The 23,291-nt window shown below is 40.7% G+C and overlaps 1 protein-coding gene across 4 annotated transcripts in view; it reads right to left on the bottom strand.

The window, feature by feature from the left end:
- Positions 1 to 23,291, bottom strand: part of SMIM38 (small integral membrane protein 38) — a 369,920-nt gene that overhangs the window by 50,747 nt on the left and 295,882 nt on the right. For all 4 annotated transcript variants that reach the window (XR_007377998.1, XR_007377999.1, XR_007378000.1 and 1 more), the window contains one exon: positions 11,446 to 11,651. The gene's annotated coding sequence lies outside the window, so the exon portion shown is untranslated. The remainder of the gene's footprint in view (positions 1 to 11,445; positions 11,652 to 23,291) is intronic.

Genomic DNA, 23,291 nt, shown 5'->3' with positions numbered 1-23,291 from the left:
TTTTTTTAAATAATAGGACGTCATTCTCATTTCAAAATGTCATTTGTTTCAAAAATTGCTATAGCCATTCAGAAGGATCACAGAATCATTACGGTTGGAAAAGACCACTAAGATCACAAGCCCAACACTCAACCCATGCCCATATCCCTCAGTACCACATCGCCACGGATCTTGAACACCTCCAGGGATGGTGAGTCCACCACCACCTCCCTGGGCAGTCTGTGCCACTGCATCACCACTCCTTCTGAGAAGAAAGGTTTCCTAATATCCAACCTGAATCTCCCCTTGCACAACATGAGGCCATTACCTCTCATCCTAATGATGCTAACGGATGCTAATGTATGGAGTTGTACAACCCTTTACTATGAAAGAGAGAGTCAAATATGTTACTGATTTAAGCTAAATCTTAAATGCTGCTCTTTAGCCAAGCTCATACAACAGGGCACAAACCCACACAAGCAACAAGCATCCATACATGCACATTCTTCAAAGCTGCATGCCCTGATAAACATTGCTGATAAAATGCACATACTGAATCCCTCCAAAACAATGCAGATTAAGTCTGTAGTCTAAGAGGCCAGCTCTGCTCCCTGTTCCAATAGTGAGAACTCCAGTGCTTGCCTTTTGTGCCAGGAAAGGATGTGCTTCTGTCTGTACCAGAAGGGCTGCAAAGAGGTAGGGTCACAAAGCAGAAAGTTGCTGTCCTGCCAGCCTAACGCTGCAGCCAGCTCTAACAGGAGCTGTTCAGTGGTGTTCCTGGTGGGGTCAGAGGTACACGGGCCATATGTTGAGTTCTTAAAGTTGTAGTTCAGCAATGGAAATCACATACCTCAGCAAGAGTGGGTATTTTCTGATCAACGTAAATGGAGTCAGTGCTGGAAAGAATCTGAACTTGGCTCTACTGTCTGGAAGAGGGTCATTTGCAAATTCTCCTTGTTTTCTAATTGCTGATCTGCTTTGTTCCTGTCAAGCATGGTTTCTGCAGTGCAAAAGAGTCAGTTGCTCTGTTTGTGGTTCTTTCTGTGGGACTCCTAGCTGCTTCCACGGCAGGTAGGATCACAGGTCACTTATGAACCACAACACTTAGGAAAAAATGAGAATTGTTTCTACAGAATGAAATTTGCCTACTCCCCCAGTGCCATAACTCAATCACTTTCAGGCTCCATGGTCTCAGGTTCTATAAAAAGAATTTTATTTGTTGCTGAAAAAATTTATGACCCTCAGTAACTTAATGCAATTTCAGAGCATAAGACCCAGCAAAAACCGTAAGAACAGGAAAAAGCAAAGTGTAATTAGTGAAGGGTTGTACTTGACATTATGTCTATTCATTAAACCAGAAGTGGCAGCTAAAACAAGAACAATGGCAGCCACACAGCTTTGTGTAGTTATGAGTTTGTGGCCTGGTTCTGGGCTGTTTTTGCCATCTCTCCGCCTGATCTCTTCATATTTACCCCATTGTCAGAACATGCCTGTTGCTCCTGCTTTCTTCTCTCACGTTCCCTGTCCCTTTCCCCATTGAGGTCACACTTCCTACAACCTCAGCCAAAACCAGGGCCACCTAATGCTGAGGGATGCCACGTCACTATGGTTCACAACAGCAACTTGCTCCGTACAGTCAGATGGGTGTCCACAACCAACAAATATAAGCCAGATTCAGAAAAAAAGCATGCCTGTTGCTCCCCTCCAATACTTCTCACATGCACTGTAAAAGTCCTCCAGGAAGCACCAAGTTAGTGCATGACATCTGATGAGATCACAGTGTGGAGCACGCTTGGTTGCAGCCATTACAAAGCCTTTAGCATCTAGATGTCAAGGGGTTTGCTTGTATATTTTTTGGTGACAGCTAATGCAGTGCCTGCCAATTGACACTGCTGCTACTGGTGACAGCCAGGAAAACCACCACAGTGTGTGGCCATCCTACCCAACACACACCTCTGGCATGGTCCTGCAGTCCTCCTCATAAGGTGATAAACATTGATTTATATTGTAAAAAGGTTTGTAGGTATCAGCCTCTTGTCCCCTGCCTTTGCCAAATCAATGATGGAGTCATACCACTTAGGGGCAAACTTGCAAATGAAGGCTTTCAAGGTACAACATATGCAGCTGTGTGGGCACCCGTGTGCAGGCAGAAGGAGTTTTGCACACTAACCATATAACGGTGCACAGATCCATTTAGGTATTTTACTGCATCACTCTTTAATGACATTGGCTGATACCACACTGGTATCACTCATGCCAATGAATACTGCTATTGGTAGCCTGAGTGGTATGGAGCTGGCTGAGCAATTCACAGTGGATTGTTTACCCACAGCAATTTAGCTTTGTTACTTTCAGACACAGCACACAACCTTTCACAGCACAAAGCCAAACAAGGAAGGAACACTTCACAGCCAGAATTTTTCAGACTGATACACTATACCAGTATTTCCAACTCCCTGTGATGGTTACCTACTTTTTTTTTCCTCTTTTTTTTTTTTTTTTTTTTTTATACTTACAAAATATTACTTTTGCACACAAGGAATAGGCTTAACTCAGGTAACAGAAGAGAGGTTCTTGGCAGATCAACTGCTACTGTGCTTGGCACTGATCATACTAATGCCATGGACAACTTCAGAGACAGCAGTGTAATCCTTATGGTCATCAGTTACTTACTGAGAAAGTTCACATCTTCCAGATAGCAGCAGCTGTGCTGGTAATTTCTTTGTTACCTGGTGCAGTGCATTTAAAGGAGTATGCTCAATAGCCTTTTCCCTTTTCCCTAAGACCTCCAATCCCTAATGGGAATGGGCAACATTTTCAAAAGAGCCTAGAGCCTATTTTCCAGAACAATTTAGTCACAGATTTCCACATGAGCTCACACATCCCACTGCTGGGCTGTGGTTACACACAGATTTCTCCAGGACTCCGAGTTGGCATCAGCAGGCGATGCCCACTGTGGCTGCTGCCACCCCTGTGTGCAGAACAAGGAGGGCAGTGTGGGGACTGGTGCTGGGCACTGGCAGCACGGCTTGCTGCAGCCAGATTGCCACAGAGAGGTGTTTGTGGAACCGCGGCCTCCAGCGCTCCTCAGTGAGAAAATAACTGTTCACAGAGCTCCAGCCTACCATAGCGAGGCCAATTCTAATGCCCGAGTTCTAGTGACAGCCCAGGTACCATCCCATGTCACCTCTGGCAGGTGTCTAGGTACACCTTTAGATGCTTCCGCTTGTTTGTATTTGTCTCATTTGCTGGTGGAAATAGTGCTGTTCACCTTCCATGTTGTTAAGTTCCATTAATTACTGTGTTTCAATGGAGAAAGCAAGCATAAAAGCACCTGGAGATGGACAGCCTCCGGCTAACAAATCCAGTCCCTCAAGGCTTTGCCTACTGCAAACACATTATCTGACGGCCATAAATCACCAACTTATTATGTAATGGTCAAGGCATTTCATAGACAAAGATGCATTTCACAGAGAGTATGGTTTTAATAAACAGGCAGCCTTTCAGCAGCTAGACGGGAATAAGCCAGTGATCTCAGCCCAGTTCCTGCTGGAAAGGCAGTCCCAGCACAAACCCACCAGCACAGCCATCACACTGCACGCACTCTGCCCTGGGCTGGCCCCAATGGCAGCACTGCCATTGCCCTTAGCAGGCTGGGCAAGCCCATCGGGTGAGATATCACAGGGTCTCTGTGGGATCAGGTGTGCCCAGCCCCAACTGCACCCAGGGTTGTGCTACTCAGGGGTGCTGTGCCCAGATGTGCACAATTAACCTCAGATATTTCATTAATCCATCTTACATATCACCATTGGTAAACTGAGGGGTTCGTTGGGTTGGCTGAATTTAGACCTGAATTCACATGTGCTAGACATGCACTTCTGAAATGCAATGAGAAATATTCATTATTCTTGGATAGAGCTGCCTTTTAGTTCTGCAGTTATAGCAGCTGTCGTCATTTACTGCATTAGCAAGCACTGTTTCTGTGAATTTATATCATCGTATCCTGGAGTTCTTTGCCAGCAATATGCTTAACCCACTGCTGCAAAATAATCCCATATATATTGGCTACATATTTGAGATATTATGATTAGACTTTTTTAGAGGGTGTTAGGCATTATTTTTATAAATGTGGTATGTGTGTATGCACAAGGTTTTTACAATCGACCTTAAAAAGGAAAGAAATATATTCTCATTTTTTACCTTACACTTTGACATGGCTTCCACCAGCCTCTCATAGCCATGCTGTTACTGTGAAATACTTAGGAAATATCCAAACACAAAGAAGTAAGGTAACTTAGTATCTTTTTATGAATTATTATTCTAACAGATTTCCCACTGCCTATCAAATCTGTTGTTGTAATGGAATATTAGGTGATAGAATCTGAGGATGTCTGATGAGATCAGAAGGCTGACAGGTCTGTACATTAAAGAAATATGGGGATTAGCAAACAACCTTCCTACAGTCAGCAGTTCCAAGCCATGCAGTAACCCTATCCTTCCTACAACATCATCTTCTACACATTAGAACGAATATTTAGAAGAAACCTCTGATCAAAACATCTTCAAATTTCAGTTGTTATAACTACACGAGAAATTTTACTTTCTTTCTGTACAACTTTTACACCACAAAAGCCTCAGTCTGCAGAGGAAAGTGTTTTGTTCAAACAAAGAAAATATCTTATATGCCAGCAGAAACTGCAGTTTCAAGCACAGACAAAATTTTGAAGGCAAATTCATTCTAAAAAATAACTTCATAGAGGAGTATGAATCCTAACAATAATAATCATAAAATAGAGTCATAAAATAATAGAATAGTTAAATAAAATGGTAGGTGTGACTGCAATTTGAATGGGAAGAAATAGATTTGGGAACAGCGTGTTTCTAACTCCTTTTGATAACCCTTGTAGAGTGCTGATATGCAATTCATGCACAGGATACAGATGTTCCCTGCTGGGTCTCATCCACTGAAGATATAAATCTGCCAGCACAGCTCCCACATCAGCTACAGTTCCAGAGCTTGTCCCTCAAGTCAAGTTATAGCAGCTGGTGTTCAGTGACAGAAACTGGTGTGCCAGCCAAAATGGCAGCTCGCAGAAACACCCAGTCATTAGACTACTGCAAAGTTTCTTATAAAGCTCTTGTCATATTTACGGAAGACACTGTGAGCACATTGGATGATATTTCCCCACTGAGAGCTGGAAAACTTACGTTTCCTCTGCTACTGAATTCCAAAGACCTCTGGGACTGGGGATGCTACAGATCTGCACTGTGGATTTGGTACTTGAAGGTGAGGATAGATGCTTTATTCAGCGAACAGATTGCACCTTTCAGGTAGTTTCTTAATGCGTCTGTTAAGGGACAGTATTCTAGCTAATTTTCCTGCTGCTTCCCTTCCTCATACCATTTTAATGAGCCATTTATTTGACAAATGAGAAGGGAGTCCCTACTGAGCTCAATGCACAACTCTATCTGCTTGAATTTCCTGTGTGCCAACACTGATTCAACTCAAATACACATTCCAAAGGGCTGGCAAAGAGTCTCTTGGGCATCACCCAACAAAACAAATACAGGAGGTGAAGGTATCCTTATTTCTGATCAGCCTGCATTTGCACTCTCTAGATCTACATAGCTGAGCCTGGATAAGGTTGTGAATGCACTCTCATAAGCCAGAATGCATGGACTCTGCTTTGATCAGCATTTTAGGACTAGTGCATTGTCTTAGCAAACTGAAGTTGACTTGTTGACCCTCCTGTGCTCAGAAGACTGCTGACTGCCACCACCAGTGTAACTGAGATTTCTAACTACAACCAGCAGAACTTCTCCATGCACCAGTGTGCCAGGAAAGCAGAGATACTCCTTCTAACAGTTGCACCCTGAGGGAAGAGGAAATGACAGAGAGGGAAATACGGAGAGAATCACAGTTACTTTGCACTACTGACTTGGCATGTGTGGCACTATCACCAGCTGGCAAAGCATTGGTCCTAGGGAAATGCTATGGCCACATCTCTCAGACCTCAGTGACAGTATTGAAAAGGATACAACAAAGCACAGAGGTAGGGGTAAGTACAGTAAAACTAATCAAAGGGCAAAAAATATGCTGCTATATTTATACCAGCTTCACTGCAGGTTGCTTAGCTCCCTTCCAGACTGGATCTCTCATTCAGAGCAAACTGTTGTAACAGATTTTCAAGAACAATAACAGTCTGAGCTTGTGAAACACTGAGTCCTTGCGTTCAGGGAAAGTTGTGGATGCTGCAATTAGACTTCTAGATAAGCAAATCCTAAGGGATGTTCCTGCCCGGCATTTAGCATTTTCAGTGAGTTACAGTATTGAGTCTTTTGGAAAAGAGTCTTAATTTGTCCTTATTTGGAATGGAAAGAGCTTCTGTCTACAAAACTGCTTTGATATTTTTAATTTATCAGCTATTAAAATCAAAGAAGTGTGTTGCATCACAATTAAGTGCTTCCTGAAAGAAAAATCTGTCACCAAGTGAAGAAGATAGTAATCACTGAACGAACAAACTGAGGTTATAGACACTCTCCAGTCCCTTCAAGATTTAAGTAGAAAAAAAGTGTTTTGAAAATAAAGCAGTTTCAGAAAAGTCTTGGCAATAACTGATGGTTTTCAAAGCAAACCATGTGATGCCTCAGCAGCAGCTCTGTAGCTGCTTCAGAGCCCAGCACTGCTCTACTGTATATCCTGCTTCCTGGAATCATCTCAGCTTACTTAAAGGCATCCACCACGCCTTTTACTTACGTTTCATTTGTAAGCGTGGAGAAGCACAAACCATTTGCAGTGTGATCCCAAAATACTGTGCTTATCTAAAAGCACCCTTAATTTTACGTAAAAGCCACACCTTTAGCACCACAGATCTACCCACCATCTATACATTCAGTCCCAAACTGAAAGTTATGCGTGTTCTTGCTAACCTAGTTTTATGCCTGCGTGTGTTTTTTTTAATAATAGGCCTAAATCCATATTAATGATCCAAAGAGTGACCAGGCCTCAGCACCTTTTGTCCTCTATACATTAACTATCCAATAATCAACAGTAGCTGTCCTGTACTCTGGTATCTTTGGCCTAATTCAGAGGGACAGATATTTATCATCACCCTTGAATTGAGTGACCCATTCTGACAGGTCGACATCCTTATTTATGTAACAATGTCATAGACAGTAACTGCTAATGAGTGGAGTGACACAGAGGTCTGTTAGATGGAAAGGCAGAGGAAAGCTGAAAAGGGCATGAGGGGTTAATGGGACTTTTCTGTTCCAGCCTCCTGGGATGTGTAATTATGTCCTAATAAGAAATGAATGTATTGATTAGATTAGTGTGCAATTGTGTCCGTGTGCACACGTACAGTGCCACATGCATATAGTCAGTAATTGTGTGTGCCTGTTTTCTTCAGTATGTGTTTGTAACGTAAAGTATCTTTGTCTTTTGGCCAAAACCAGGCAGCGCACTCTCACAGTCCTCCTCTTGTCCTCACTGGGACAAACTCCTTGTGAGTCCAAGTGGAGTTCATCTGAGTAAAGGCTGAGCTTAACTTCAGTAAACACCAAATAAGGGCTTCAGGATTAGGTCCTCCCAAACAAATGACTTCCTATTTGCATTGTTTGGTACAAAAACCCACCATCACTTAAAGGAGCAGAAAAGCAGCCACTGCACTGTAAACAATAAGCGTTGTCTGCTTAGGAGACCGTCCACTGCACAAAGTAGGCCAAGCTCATCCCTAGCTAAGTCCTCCTCTATTAGTCTGCTTACAGTAGAGAGGAATTTGGCCTAGCATTCTTTCTCATCAAGTAAAATATGTTCTCTGACAGGTCAAGGAAAGCATCCTTCACACGCTCACAAAGGTCCAATTCTCCGCTGCATCTCCTAAGTGTGTGCAATCTGAACTTGAGGGCGAGTTCCCTTGATGGGAAAGACACAACAGTAGAGAAAAGCAGGGCAGGGGGAAAAAAAAGTAAAGCATGTCTGAAAATCAGAGCTGCCCATGGCTCAGGAGGCAAAGGAATGCAGCTGATAGCGTTACTCTCGCCTGTAGTGCCTTACTGATGCTGATAGGGAAAGACAGAAGAACTGTAGCTTTTCATACCTTATAAATACTGCACAAACTCCAGCTATGAACATGGCCTTATATGTCCAGTAGGCCTGCATTTGATGTTTAAGTAAAAAAAAGGAACAACCAGGGTTATCCAGTAGGAATAGACTTTTTGGGTCACAACCTCAGTTCCTTGTCCCTGGGATAACGAAGGCCATAGAAGCAGCATGCAGAAGCCTTTGATAAATGAGTACCTCTAGTTGCATGCTGAAGAAATAAATTACTTTCTAGTGACTCCCTCTGGAAAGAAGCAGCATTATTAGGCTCTAGTGGGATTTCCTTCTATCCCACTCTTGACTAGGACCTTTGTGAGGCAAAGGGGGAAAAAAAGGAAAGCTGAATTCATTAGTCTGAGAGGGCTCGCTTTACCCAACTGTAATTTTTGTGCACTGTGGCTAGGATTCCAGACGTAACATTCAGGAAAGGCTGTATTACAGCGATGTAAAAAAGTACTTACTGGGCAAGATTTCTAAACATTTCTGAAATGCTTAACCTACTTAGTATAAGAACGCACTGTAGAGTCAGTGTGACAGGAGAAGCACCCCTTGAAGACATATTCTGAGTAATCTAGAATTTTTTTCCTGAAGAATGAAAGATGGTAGGTATGGAAATGCAGCACTTGCAACATGGAGATCACCGGAGCCCTAAAGGCTAACGATTACTGAGAGATAGCACCACAGCTAAATACAATTCCTTCCCATTGCCCAATATTTCTACTTCAAATTTTCCTGTTTAGGAGAACTGAGGAGGCATTTCTTAAGTGTTTTAATTTATAAAATATTTTAAGGAACATATCTGTAAAGGAGACTAGGGCTAAAATCCGGGGTGGATCTAACTCTGAAGGTCCACCTACTCAAAATTTCCCTCAGGAGCAGAAATAGAGAGAAAAAGCCCGGCTCTGGCAATGAATGTAGTAGTTTTATCACTGATTTCAGTAGGGTTGAAATAGCATCTGAAATGAAAGCACTGGGGAAGGAGCAGCCTAATAAAGCCATGGCATTTTCTTCCACTTAACATATGAAGTTAAAGCAAGTTCAGTATCCAGAGTGAATAACAGAAATACCCTCCAAAGGAAGAATGCTGTAGTTCAAATGCAGGTCTGAACAGCAGATGCAGGGAAGTTAATTTTTCAGTGACTGCTGTCCCTTTGACTCCTAGTAGTTGAGGGTGAGTTCGCATTTGAACTCAAACAAAACTGATTTTCCTATTATATTGATGGGAACTTTCTAATGCAATGCATCATCATCAACTGGCTGATTTATTTCAGAGGGCAACTTGATGCAGCCAAATTGGAGTAAGGTAGCCCAAACTAAGCAGAAATATCCTTCCCCATCCCATTTATTAGTGTCAGCATCAGCATAAGCTTTTCTCCTTAATGGACCAATCTTTCATTCAGGCCATAGAGGATCCTGAGAAAGTTTTCCTCGTTTCTTTATATTTTGCCAAACTTCTAAGTGAGCTCCTAAAAACTTATTGAAAGAGCATTACTCAGTCTGACACATTCCATTTATTTCAATATGGTGACAAAGAGGGAAGATCTAGTTAAAAATATTGCAATAGCCTTATGGGATACTTATGGGTTTTTTAAATGTAATACATCACAATAGAATACTTTGTTTTTGTAGAAGGGCATTCTGTATTCGCCAAAAAAGCTGCTGACTTAATCATTAGTTATGATGAGAAGAGATTTAGTGCTCTCTTTCTTTACACTGTCAGTGAGAACAATGTCTATGAAAAAGCCTATGCTTCCCATTATAAATCACTATAAGCTCCATGAAAATTTCTCCTCTACCCTGGGGTTTAAGTGAGCAAATACTCGGTCATGCAGAATCCCAATAGTAGCACTTCATGCTTAGCTCTACAAGTTTATGAAATGCTATGGTTCACTATAAGTCCAGGCGCTACCCCTGCATGCAATTGCCATTGTGTAGCAATTTATGTATGGCTGGTCTTTGATGAAATACCTACTAGTTCTCCCCTCTTTCCTTGCAGACTGTGTCTGTTTTCAAAATGCTTTAAAAATGGAACACAAACATTTATCAGCGTTTATCACTAGACTGCATTTTAGAAACAACGTACCCTCTACTTCTTCATCTTCAAACATTCAGAAGAAACCATCTCAGACCTTATTTAGGGTAAGCAAGGATTCAAAACCAAGGCCATTCAAAACAGAAATAGTGTATACATGCTTCCCTTCACTGAATAAAGAATGTTGTACTAAATCATCATAAGAAGACAAACTTAACTTTAAATGGTTTGGAGAGAAGTTCTGAGATTTATAAGCCACTCTCAATATAATTTGTATTAAGGAATACCCAGAACTAAGTATCCAGGTTTAGAAACCTTCGACCTTCCTTGCCTTGCTATTTTCCCTCCTCCCCCTTATTCACAGTCACATACGCTGGCTGAATTTTATTGTATGCTTCGTAAAGAAAAAAAAGTCTCTTTTTTGAGCCTTCCACCCATCCGCAAGCATTTTTTTGTTTGTTGGCCCAAGGTGACAGCATTTTCTGTATTTCCTATTTTATCAGAAGCCTAATAAAATGTTCTGAAGAAAGGAACCCAGCACACTTTTCCCAGGTTTTAGTGCCTTCTAACATTTAAATTCGAACGTTTTTTCTTATTCATTGCTTCTTCTGTTTCATGAAGAAAACATTCTTATTTCAGGAAAGGAAGATATTGTTTGTGTCATGCCAACAAACTGCTTCAGTCTCCTCCTTTTCTGGGTCTCATGTTTTGAGCTTTATTCAAAATTCCTACCACTGGGCTCAATTTTGAAAGGGAGGACTTTGATTGAAAGTTCTCAGCCACCCACACTGGACCTGAAAGGCCACTAGAAATAGCCCTTGTCTGCTTCATTTCTCAGGAACCAGAATAGACACATTCCCTCTGGTCTGCCCTCAGATATGGATTTGGCTCAGTAAGCAAATGTCAGCTGCAGAAGCAGCTGGCTGCAGAACAGTTTTCGTGGAAACGGAGAGAGCATGTGTCCTCTGAAAAGATAGAATACCATTTCACTGATTTATTCTTATAATTTTTTATTTATTCTGAATGTGCTTAGAAATGCACAAGAATCACTGCCTAAAATAAAATCCCTATCCATCCTTTGATTTCAGCTTGGTTATTGACATTATTATTGCGAATAAAGTTAATTATAAACTTATACTGAAAAGTTGTTTTTTAGATATCTGTGAGACCCCTGTACTAAACTGTACCAAGATAAAAGCACAAGCAATGCAGATCTCTGGCAATTGCAGATCTCACAGCTCCTAAAGCTATATGCTGACAAAAGGAGTTTGATTTTCACATGAAAGAAAGACTTAACCTTAACAGGTAAATAGTACCTAAAGATGTTACCTACCTTAACCGCCTTACTGATGTCTGAGTTTTCAAGCAGATCAAAGCTCTAGAGGCTGGAGCTGAGTTAGTCCTTGAAATGGGCTGAAATCCTGCCTCGGAACAGGGGTTGTGCCTGATGATGGCATCCCAGCTAGGCCTCCCACAGGAGTTACTGGAACAGCCTCTCTCTTGCTTCTGTGGGGTGAGTTCTCCAAGACAGACCTGACCCTGTACAAAGACAAAGAGTGGCTGATTGAAACACAACGTTTTCCAAGAAAAGAAGAAAGCTTTTCTGTAAATAACTTCACCATTTACATACAAAGCAGAGGTGAAGCCCAAGTATCATGGACTCCATCATGGATGGCCAGAACCTCAGACTAAACCCATCTGGAGCTTTGAACAAGACAAAACTCTTTAAAATTCTTGGACACATCAAATTCTCCACTGATCAAAATAATTAGTGTTTGCAGTACTCCTCCCTCCTCACCAGTTCTGCAGTCCCCACAAACAATCAAGTTACTTAGCCATAACTGTGCTTTGTAGATGCATTCCCAATTCCACCTAACCTTGCTAAATAAAATCTTTACTTTCCAATACTCATTGGGATTGGTGAAATTAAAGCTAAAATGACAAATAATAAAATGTACAAAAATGTAACAACTGCTGCAGTCACCTCCATGTCTGACCTATTTGATTTTAGTGGTTTCCTCTGTTACTCTGGGTAGTCAGTGATTTTTGCCATCCAGCCTTTGCCATCCAACAACACCTTTTGCTTTGGTTTTGAGTCCCATGGCTTCTTAAGAGCAGCCTCCTCCCTCCCACTCTATTGCTAGCAGGGCATTCCCAAAATCAACCACTGGATCTGTGCTGGTCTCTCTTGGGCAAGGCAGGACTGAGCAAACAGAGAGCTCTCTCAAAGGACCCCTGTCCTTTGTGCAGTCTTTCTAAGTCTAAACCAGAGATGAAGAAAACAAAGCAAATGTGACCCTTGCAATTGAGAACCTTTACTGGTACAAGCAGTACTATTAAAGTTGAATGGGAATGCACATCAGAATAATTAAAGTAAGCATGAGTGGGCTTTGATTGCAGGAACTCTGGGTGACCACATTTCACTTTCCCTGTCATTGACTAAGATAGAATTTCCTCCTTCTCATCAAATGGCAGCTCTTTTATTTATGGATTATGTCTGTGTTTTGTGAGGAGGTAAAGTTACTGATAAAGTTTTCCTGAGAAAACATGCTGCATTTTGTTTCAGCTTCACAGATGATTGCAGTTGATCACATCTGTTTTCCAGCAGACATCAGTGTATCCAATTAGAAAGATGACAGAATATTTCAGAGGTCTTAGGATCATTTGGTCAGTCAAAAGATTTGGGCTTTGAATAAAGACCAAGGAGGCAAATATGGTATGTGCTACCATGACAACTCTGCATGGTAAAATATTCTTTTAAAACTAGTTACACAGAGGTAATCCTTAGCTTTAAATGTGTGAAAAGCAGGAGGATATTCATTTGTTATTATCTTATAAATCACATTGACTCAGTCAGGTTTAGTCCTGGCTGTATCCATTGATCTGATGGGAAATTATTGGGACTTCATGATCAGAAACAATTTCAAAAAGGAAAAATTATTAAACTCTGCTTTTCCTTGAAAGAAAATATGAAATCTTTAGTTAACAGCTTCCACTATGTTGCTGCTAATGACAGCAAGGAAAACAGAATTCCTACAGAAATACAGAGGCCAAGATATCAAATAAATTATCAATTTTTAGTTCAAAATCTGAAAATATCTTTGAAATGCCTCTGTTTTTCACACAATTAATTTCTTGATTTTCCACTAGTGTTTACGTTTATGGTGTCTTCCTGGTAATCTATAAATAACTTTACAGGATCTGACAATTGCAACCATAGTACCTCCAGTACAGACATATGGACGCAGTCAGTTGCGATTTTCCAGTTATTAGTTTTATGTGTTTTTGAAAAGATAAAAAAAATCCCCCCAAAAGCAAGAGAGAGCGATTGAGAATTAAGGACAGAAAAATGAACAAACAAACAAACAAGCATACACAGAGTTAGAGGATACACTGGTAAAAAAAAATCATGCTGAGAAAAGCTAAGAGAATAGGCTTTTGAGCTAAGTGCTGCTTGTGAAAAGGCCTTTAAACAGCAAATATATATTCTTTGTTGCTTGATGTGTGCAAGAAAACAAAGCTTTGCATATCTGTATAAACAAATGAAACTATATGAAAAAATCCTTTTCACCAAAAAAAAAAAAAAAAAAAAAGGCAAAACTTGTAATTCTATAGCTAATCAATCACTTATAAAGATGAAAGAGTTGGTTAATATTCAGTTTTCATAGAATCATAGAATCACATCAGCTAGAAGGGACTCCTAAAGGCCATCCAGTCCAACTCCCCTGCAATGAACAAGGATCACTACATCACTACATCACTACTCTAGATCAAGGTGCTTAGAGTCCATCCAGCCTGAACTTTGGTGTCTCCAAGGCTGGGGCATCCACCACTCTAGGCAATCTGTCCCAGTGCCTCACCGCCCTTACTGTAAAAAACTTCTTTCTTATATCCAATCTTAATCTCCCCTCTTTTAGTTCGAAATCATTTCCCCTTGTCCTATCGCAAGAGACCCTTGCATGTCTTTCAGATGAAACTTGAAAACTCAGAAATACTCCTCTGAGTGTCATGTTAGTGACATTAGAGACATTCAGCATTAGACACTCCATGTAAACACGTCAAAGGAACTAGCATCCTCTCCCAGACGTTAAAACTCTCTGGACTTTGAAACTTTCCTTGTGGTTCATACTCCAGCAGCACCCCAGCATTTCAGCTAAGATGGAGCCCATTGAACTGACCACTTGGCCAGCCATGCTCTGTCAAAAGAGAAATGCCTGCTTTCTTAGATAGATAATTGCTGGAGTTAATCACAGGTATGCTTTGACTTCAGCACTGTGTTGGAGCTCTCCTCTCATAGAAACTGAGCGCATGCTCTGGGACTGCCAGCCCAAAGCCCTAAGGAGCAAAGGTGTTGTGCTGGCAAGGTGCTGAGCCGCAGCTCTCCTTCCAGGGGGTCTCAGCCTTCCACTGGGGGTGTTAAACTCCTCAGGACAAAAGGGGTTCTGCAGGACCTTGTTATATGTGAAACATAAATAGGTGTATTGGAGCCTTTCATGCAGTCTATTTTACTTGTGCAAGTATGTTTTTTGTTAAACACATAAAACACAGAGTGGGTTTTAATGGTTGATCAGATCCTGTTAAAGCAAATTGCATGTGTAAATACAAAGGATGAAAGGGCTTCTATTATTCTACAAATTTCTAGCAGCACTGCACCTTAAAAGGAATTTTATAGCAAATTTGTAGTTTTGCAACCAGCTCATGAACCAGAGGGCATAAAAAGGACATGTGTTCCAAGAGCAAATGCATTCCATATTTCAGAAATAATAAGTTCTTGCTTGAACCCAGATCCCAACAATGCAGGGAAGCGTGCTTTGCTATCTTCAGCAGAACTTTATTTCATTGAGGCTGTTAACCTGGTCTATGTTATAGACAAACAAGACATGACTAAAAACCCCTGCTTTTTAGAAGAGAGCCTCAGTACCTTACTCTTTTAATTGCAAGTCATACAAACATTCAAGAGTAAAGATGCATGCAAATTGAAACACTCAGCCTATTGATCAGGCTATTCAGAGGTGAAAAAATGGAAAGAGCCTAATAGCAAAACCTATCAATAAGATTTTTGAAGGAAGAACCGTATCTGTAGCTGATGGTGCCTTCGAGTACACAAACATCCTGTTTATACAAGCGAAACTTGACAGTCAGGAAAAAATTTTCATGCAATCCTATAATTAGTTTCTTGCTATTAAATACAGATTATGAGATTAGAAGGTGCAAAACATATACTTCACATAGCCTTCAACTAGGGGAATGCTTGAACCTCTGAAATTGTAAAAATGCTGTCTTTGAACTAGTGAATTATCATGCACACTGCAGCCTAAAGATGTTAGGAAAGATATACCAATAAACCAGAAATAAGAGCAGGCAAATATGGAAAAAGGAGGAAGAATGTAGAAAGTGAAGGCTCCTGAAGATCAGTGTTCCTAAAGCTAACAGGATTTAATCTGCTCTGGTTCTGTGCTAGAGGCTATCACCATGAACTCTTCATCAAGTCTCTTTAGCTGCCATTAATACTGTTGGAAAACAAGCTACAGTAATAGGGGATCTGACAGAGGCTTGCTCCTTTCCACATGCATGAGTAACCCCTTCTGCTGCCTTGTGAGATTCAGCAGAGGTTGTCAGCTGGAGCCTTGAACACTTGGCTAGGGCAAGGGTAGACAGAGAGAGAGTACGTGATGATTTGCTGTCTTTGATGAGGTAACTGAAGTCTTTGGATTTTTCAGTGCAGAATGGAAAATCTTGCTTCTCTACTACACAGGAACATTTTACTTAGCTGCAGTCATCACTTCTGATTTCTGGCTATAGCTTTGTTTCATATTAACAGTTTACTCATAGTGCTGGAAGTTCTTGGTCCCCATAAGAGAATTAGGGGGACCATGCAAATTAGGGGGAAAAAACATCAGAAAGAAGTAAAAAAAAAGGTTGATTTTTAAAGTGCAAAATATTATTCTCCTATAAGAAAAGTTACATTGGATTGAAACTGCTGAATCAGTGAAAGTCATCAACAGCTTGATCAAACCTGAGCTATACATAATAAGCCATAAAATACATTCTGCAAATTCAAGGGGAAGCAATAACGCAGAGTAGTATAATGGGTTGTCTGCCTCACCTCAGTTCTTGGTAAGCCTCCAAATCCTAAAGTAATTCTTCTCTGTTCTCATTTATGTAAATTCATACATGTAATCATCTCATCTCTGAAGCACTTGAGCTCTTTCCAATAGCACACCAAGCTGTAATGCACTAACACCTCCACACCTTTTCCTGTGCTGAACATGAAACGTAAAAGGAATAGGCCTTGATGGGCAAGTCGAGCAGACTCAGGCGTGCTCCATGGCAGGCAGCACTCCCTAGAGAACTTTATCTCTGAATTTCGCCCTTAAAAACATTGTCTCTTGCATAGATCTGCTTTATCTACTTAGAAAAATCTTGCTGTGCCAGAAGAGTAAAGTGACTGAGTGGGTTTTTTTTGTTTGTTTGTTTGTTTTTCTGTGTAAGGGCACTGGCATGGCTTTGCTGAGAGTTGAGTGAATGGCCTGTAGGTTCATTTCTCTTCATCCACCTGCATAAACCCATAAAACTTTACTTTCATATCTAGATGGTACTTTTTGAATCAAGCTGTGGGAGAAAAGTCTTCCAAAAATATATCATGATCCCAAATGACTTGAATAAAATAAGTCAAAATGTTGACTGCAAACTTTAGATGAATAAAAGATGAACTCCGCACAACCAGTCAAAAATCAGAGAAAACATTCCAGTTCATTCTTTCCTAGTTTCCCATTGTATCCAAGTTTCAGTTAGAGTGACAAGTAGGAAAATTCCATTTTCAAGCTAGAGAGATCTGCTGGGGTCGAAACCAGTGCACGTCACTAAGCACCTTTTAAAATTCATGCCTCCAGAATCTCACCACCAGCGGTAACCTTGATTTTCAACATACTGAAAGCGTAGATAAAGTCTGGATTGGTTTTCTTGCTCAAAAAGCGTTCAGATACATCTGTTGTAGAAAATTCCATGCTTTCAGTGGCTTAAATACTCACTGTAAGAAGAGAATCATCTCACATTTGGAAGCTAGATGGCTTGCATCTTTTTCTATTCCTTCCTGCCATCTGCAAGATCTCATATGGGGTAAAAACGGGAAATTACTCGATCAAATCTTCAGCTTTCTTCAGTTTTCTTTAAATAACGTGCTCAGCTTTCTGCCTCATGATTTACATAATAAGGAGACTGTGCTGTTTTATTACATCAGTTTCATTTCTTCAGGGAAAAAGGCTCCAGATGTATTTGACTAAGTCATTAGTGCAAACATCCCATTTTTGTAACATCATTCCCTAGATCAACTGTAAAGACACACTGTTGATTTTGGCTACAGGCTTAGGAGTGGACAGACTTTGCCACTTGATCTAAGCAGCTGCCTCCTCATTACTCCCTCCAATGTCACTGTCATGGAGAGAAGTACAAACCCCCAGTGGATCCACAACATGAGCACCAATTTATAAAAGCTGGCAGATGACTCATCTGATAAAAATCACCATTGTAAGGCTGTTCAAGGAGTAGATTTAGCACTCCTCTGAGAGATTACTTCCTTTTGTCCGGGTGTTTTCCTTCTGTCATATGGGAATTAAATTAAATACGAAGTGCTGGATCCTGACACCTCAGCTCTGGCCAGTAGGTCTATCAGAAACTCCAGCCATGCATGTAGAGAATTGATTACTCAAGGAAAGGATAACGAAAGCCCTTCCTGTAGGAAGCAAATGCAACATGGAAACGTAAAAAGTGAATATATGAATGCAAGTTTATAAGCAAAAATGTTATTAATTTTACCACAGTATTTGCTGTTTTCTCCAACTGATAGCAAAAACTTGACTACACTGAATTATAACTCACTACCAAAAAGCAGGAGCAAGATTTTTAAATTACAGGTAAAACATTACTGTGACTCACTTTTGTGCCCTCATACTGATCATTAGAAATGGAAGATTTTAGTTTAAATACGTAATTTTAAATTGCTAGCAAATTGTTTCAAATTATACAAATAACACAAGCAGCAGAAATGTTCAAAAGAATACTCTGAAATATCTGAGCTGCCACAAAGGTCTTGGAAAGCAGATGAATATACATGGTTAAGCAGATGAACAGCTTCTAAAAGGAAATATCTTATTTTTGAACTGATGACTTAAGAATGAGTGAGCAGTTCTTGTGAAGGTAGACGGGTTTGTACTTCACTTGTGCCACAGTTTCTATTTGCTTTCTAGATGCAATTGTAAGACTGAGATATTTTTTTTGAATGGCTGGAGTTGCAAATTGGATGTGTACTGTCCCATCTCCATACAATAAACAATTTAATGTTTTTCCTTTGGGAACTCAGTAGGATTACATCAAGATATATAAACATAACAATGAACGATGATAGCAATGGGCAAGCAAAAGATACATTATATATTATATTTAATAATTGACACATGCACTGCTACAGAAATTATACCCCACTACATGGAGGAAAATAACACTTATTTGTGTCTACTGGATTAATCATAACTGTTGAGATCCTTGTTGCTGTGCAGGAGATGTGGTACTTGCACTTAATTGCATCATTTGAAAGCCTTAAAAGAGAGTATTCTAATGATTAAATCAATGTAAACCAGGTTTCAGAGCCAAAATAATCAAATGTCTGACCAAGGCAAATGTTCTCAATAAAAGGAGCTTGCCAAACACAAGTGCTAATTAACACCTGATTCTAATTTGGTGATTGTGAAAGTGTGGCAATGGAGCCCTACTATTTTGCAAGTGGAAATAACATTGCTTTCCTCCCTTTGGTTTATCGCACAAGTTACCTTCATGGCCAAAATTCTTCCTTTTGATCCGCTCTGGAAACAATCCATCGACATTGCAACAGCTATATCCAGGTTGTACAATACTTCTCTGTCTAAGAACATGTACCATTCCTTGGTGTTTTCCCAACTGTAATGCTTCTGAATGATTTTTTCTCTGCCTTGATGTTGGTCTTAATTGAAGATTTTCAAAACATTTGAGCTTAAAATGTTACACTGACTGCAAACGTCAAATTCAAATCATCACAATTTCCTTTCATATTTCCTACTATGATTGCTTCTTATTTTAGAGGGAGGAAGAAAAAACCCTCTCTCCCTCTCTCTCTGAAAAGACCTACAAATTTTCATTCAGTAAGACACAACAAAATCAGAAGTTTTAGTATTTGAGCAATTTTTGAAGTCATTGGGCACGTGATTTGTTGCTTGAATAAGAAAGTGTTTTGCTTTCCACTGCAAAGAGTTCTTTGCCTTTATGTAATGGGTGAAGACACAGGGCAGACTCAATCAAACAACTGACACCAGGTGGTACATTTGCTGGCATCAGTCACCAACCAAACGTGCAAAAAGACCATATTTTTCAAACAGAAGGAGACTGGAAGGACTACTCACTTCCTGAAGCAGGTAATAAATGTGTCCAGAGCCAATAGTGAGTCTCTTGTCTGGACACCTGGAAAATTCAGACCTTGGAATCACTAACCTAGTACCATCTCTCAGAATAATTTTCCCCACAATCAACGAGAATCTCACAACTCTTTCCACAAATGAATGATTCAATAGCACCATCTGATCCTGAAACAAAAGTTGTGTGGAACAAAACAAAGTTAGTGTTAACTTAGGTCTAAATGTTGTAACGCTTCTCACTTATGACATCTCTAAAACAACACAGGCTTGATCTTCATGCATAATGTACATAAATAATTACCAAGGCATCCAATTAATGACACGACTTCAAAACCAGGGTTAGATAAGTTTAACTTCTTGATGACTGCCAGTACATTTGTTTACAAAATCCACACCTTACCTATTTGATCTATACAACAGTTCTACCATGCACTGAATTTTAAAGTATTTCACTCAATCTCTCATTAAAAAAAAAGAAAGAAAGAAAGAAAGCCAAATTTGTAAGTGTAGCAAGGTCTGCAGAAACATTTACAAAGGCTCATTGGGATTTTATTACCTCTTGCAGTGCAAATATATTTGACCGTGTTTAAAGCAACCGCAGTTTGTTCTTAATAAGAGTGAATTTGAACTATAAATGGCATCCCCTCTTTGGAAACAATGCTTCCTTTATCTACTTGTGTTCAAAAGCACCTACCAGGGAAACCCGACTTATCTGTTTCATCTTAAAACTGGAGCTGCCTGTCAAGCTTTGACAATCTTCAGATTCTTTTGGAAATAGGAAGCAACCCATTGTGTTCAAATTTGCTCTTAGTGACAGCTGATCCCACAGGAGCATCTAGTTAGAAAATAATTGATAGCACTTGAAACAGAAAAGATTGCAAATCAGGTATGACAAGTTTGCATTCAATGGCAGTCCTAAAACTAATTGTCCAGTTAAGGAATCAGCTTCAGAAAGAGGAAAAAGTTAAGAGGAAGGAAATGAGAAGTTTGTTTATTGCACATACACTTTCATTCTGACAATATTTTCCTTTTAAAAGGCAGGTCTGGAATAAGCAGTACATTAAAGGGATGGGCCCAAAGCAAAACCTCTAAACCAAATACTCTGAACTTTATGACTCAAGCCCATCTGTAGTTTGTTATAAACAAGTCATAAGGCATAAATGAAAAAATCTGGATGCGGAAGGATAGAGGCTCGATACTGCTACTATTGAAGTTAACAGAAAATCTCTTGCTGACTACAGAGGACTTTGGAGGAGGCATTAAAATTCCTAAGTAATACTGGCAAAGCTTCAATCGTGTGCGTGTGTGTGTGTGTGGTGCTTGTGCATATACAAACACAGAAACACATACACAACCCAATACTAAGAATTCTAACCCTGATTCTTCTATCAGACTGTACCACCGGATGTCAAAAATGAAGATAACATGGGAGGAAGTTTATTTTGATGAGGAAATCCCTAAATGCTGTTGAAAATATGCTTGGAATGGTTAATTAGTATGTAGGGGCTTTGGAGGAAATGATATCTTGCAGCTTGACCATCATCTTTTTGCCAGGTTTCCCTCTGATTTATCTCTTATCTCCAGGAAACTGTCTCACAGCTTCTGAATCTGCTGTTAGCTAAAAAGAGAAAAAGGACAATGACTCATTGTTGGGCAACAGGACAAGTTCTGTTTGGATTCTGAATTTCCACATTAATGCTAGTTAATGTCCTAGCTAATGTACTTCAGCCCATCCAGGGGATATCCAGGGTGGGCTCTGCAACTAACCAAAAGTGAAAGTTCCTTCACAAAAATAACAGAGAGTAAATTAAAAGAAGATATAATACCCAAGGGATGAAAATATTGAGTAATGCAAAAACTATCTGCTGTATTTTCTATGACTAAGGCATCAAAAATGCCTTATTAATAAATGAAAGTATTGTAAACTGTTAAGTAGCTGGTGACAGGATGCAGCAACTGATACCCACCAGAGTTATTTCTGGCCAGGGAATACAAAGCACATCGATTGCTGCGGCTTGTACTTGAGGGGCTACTTTCATGCACTATCAAGCAAGGCGGGGCTCCTGACTCTGCAGCTTTTACTGAGGGCTGGCGACAAAGATGTGGTTAGCACCAGGGAGCGTGCGAGGCTCCGCATCCAGCAGCCACAAACAGGAGCACGGCTGGGCAGCACCCGGCAAGCGTTCGAGAGTCCCCCGCTGCTGGGCTCCAAGTTCAGCGCGGATGTAAATGCCGAGCTTAAGGAAGTGCTTGGGAGGGAAGAGAATGCATCAGATGATCACTGTGCCAGCACTAATGAGTACATCAATGAAGGGATTAAGAAAGGATGGAGACATGCTGAGCCCATCCCCACTCCTACAATGCTCAGAGGTGTGGCTTGATTTGGATAAGAACTAAAAATTCAGCGGCTTCTCCAAATATTACATAAAAGGAAAGAATGACAATAACACGATCTAACTGTGTAAATATTTTTTCCAGTTTCACAGACCAAATCCCAAGCATGTCATGTGTCTTACATTTTTTATTCCCCCAGCTCTCTTTCCCCAGTGCTGAGCTAACATCTGAAATAGGAGTACACAATCAGTATGTTAATAATCAAGGAGTCTGCTCACTGCGTTATACAGACATCAGAGGAATTTCTCCCACTGTCTGATGAATATCACAAACAGGCCTGTTTGTATTAACAGAGCCTTATGTAGCAAGTCCAAAAGTGACAAACCAAACAGTTTTAAGTGGTTGCATTCCAGCTCCAAATGTCCCGAGTATCAAACATCATTAGAAACCTGCATTCTGGCTGCATGTGAGGGAAACAAAGCCTGGTGGAGGCCCGCAGTCAGTTGGGCTAGACGCTCGGTGTCGAAGCAGATGACTACGACAAGGTTTTTCAACTGCCAAAGTGACATTGCAATTGGGACTGCAGCTGGAGAGCCAGAAATACTGTATCGGTTACCAAGAGGGAAGGCATTTATTCTTCAGAGCAACATTTCAGGAAGGGTTTACGTCTGAGTCATCATCTTTGACAGCGTGTGTGTCCATCAGCAAGCCGAGCAGCAGCGCTTCTGCAAAACTTTTCAGGGAGGTTTGAAGCTCTGCAGGTCTCTGTGGACATGACCGGCTGCCCTATGAAGTCAACAGAAAGGTTCCCTCTGGTGCCTGTGGGCTGGGAACCGGACCCTGAGTGGCATTTCTTGGGCTTAGAGGAGGTACAACTCCCAAAAATACAGCCAAACTGAACTGTCACCTGAAATCTAATGTATAAGGCAAGCAGAACCAGCAGGCACAGCTCCTTCCCTGTCCTCCCTGCAGCATGCAGGGAAAGAAAGATGAGCATCATAGAAATGCTCTCAAGGATAGTGGTTTTTTATTTAATATCTTCTGGCAGTTTCTGTGGGCTGCTCCTGTGACTCTGTCTCTCTCCCCCTCCACCATCCCAGGCCCTTGGGGGACAGGTAGCCCACACAGAGCATGCCACGCAGGCTGTGCAGGCCACAGGGTCTGAGCATGCGTGGCAGAAGGACAACCACAAGCATCACAGGCTGCAAGGCTCACGTGCCTTGCCAGAACGGAGGATGGCATCTGACAAAACTGGGAGAAGGGGTTTCATTCCCCAAAGCTTATTCCAACTAACTTGCTTGGGTTTCCAAAGGGGGCCTGGAAACTGTGAAGGAACAGACTTTCTCATGAGATTTCCTGTTGGTGCTGTATCCAGTAGGACCGGAAATATCACAAGAATAGC

The sequence above is a fragment of the Lagopus muta genome, chromosome 6, assembly GCF_023343835.1.
Source record: "Lagopus muta isolate bLagMut1 chromosome 6, bLagMut1 primary, whole genome shotgun sequence".
Classification (NCBI taxonomy): Eukaryota; Metazoa; Chordata; class Aves; order Galliformes; family Phasianidae; genus Lagopus; species Lagopus muta.
The sequence above is the reverse complement of the archived record's forward strand: the minus strand, read 5'-3'. Positions and strand labels throughout refer to the sequence as shown.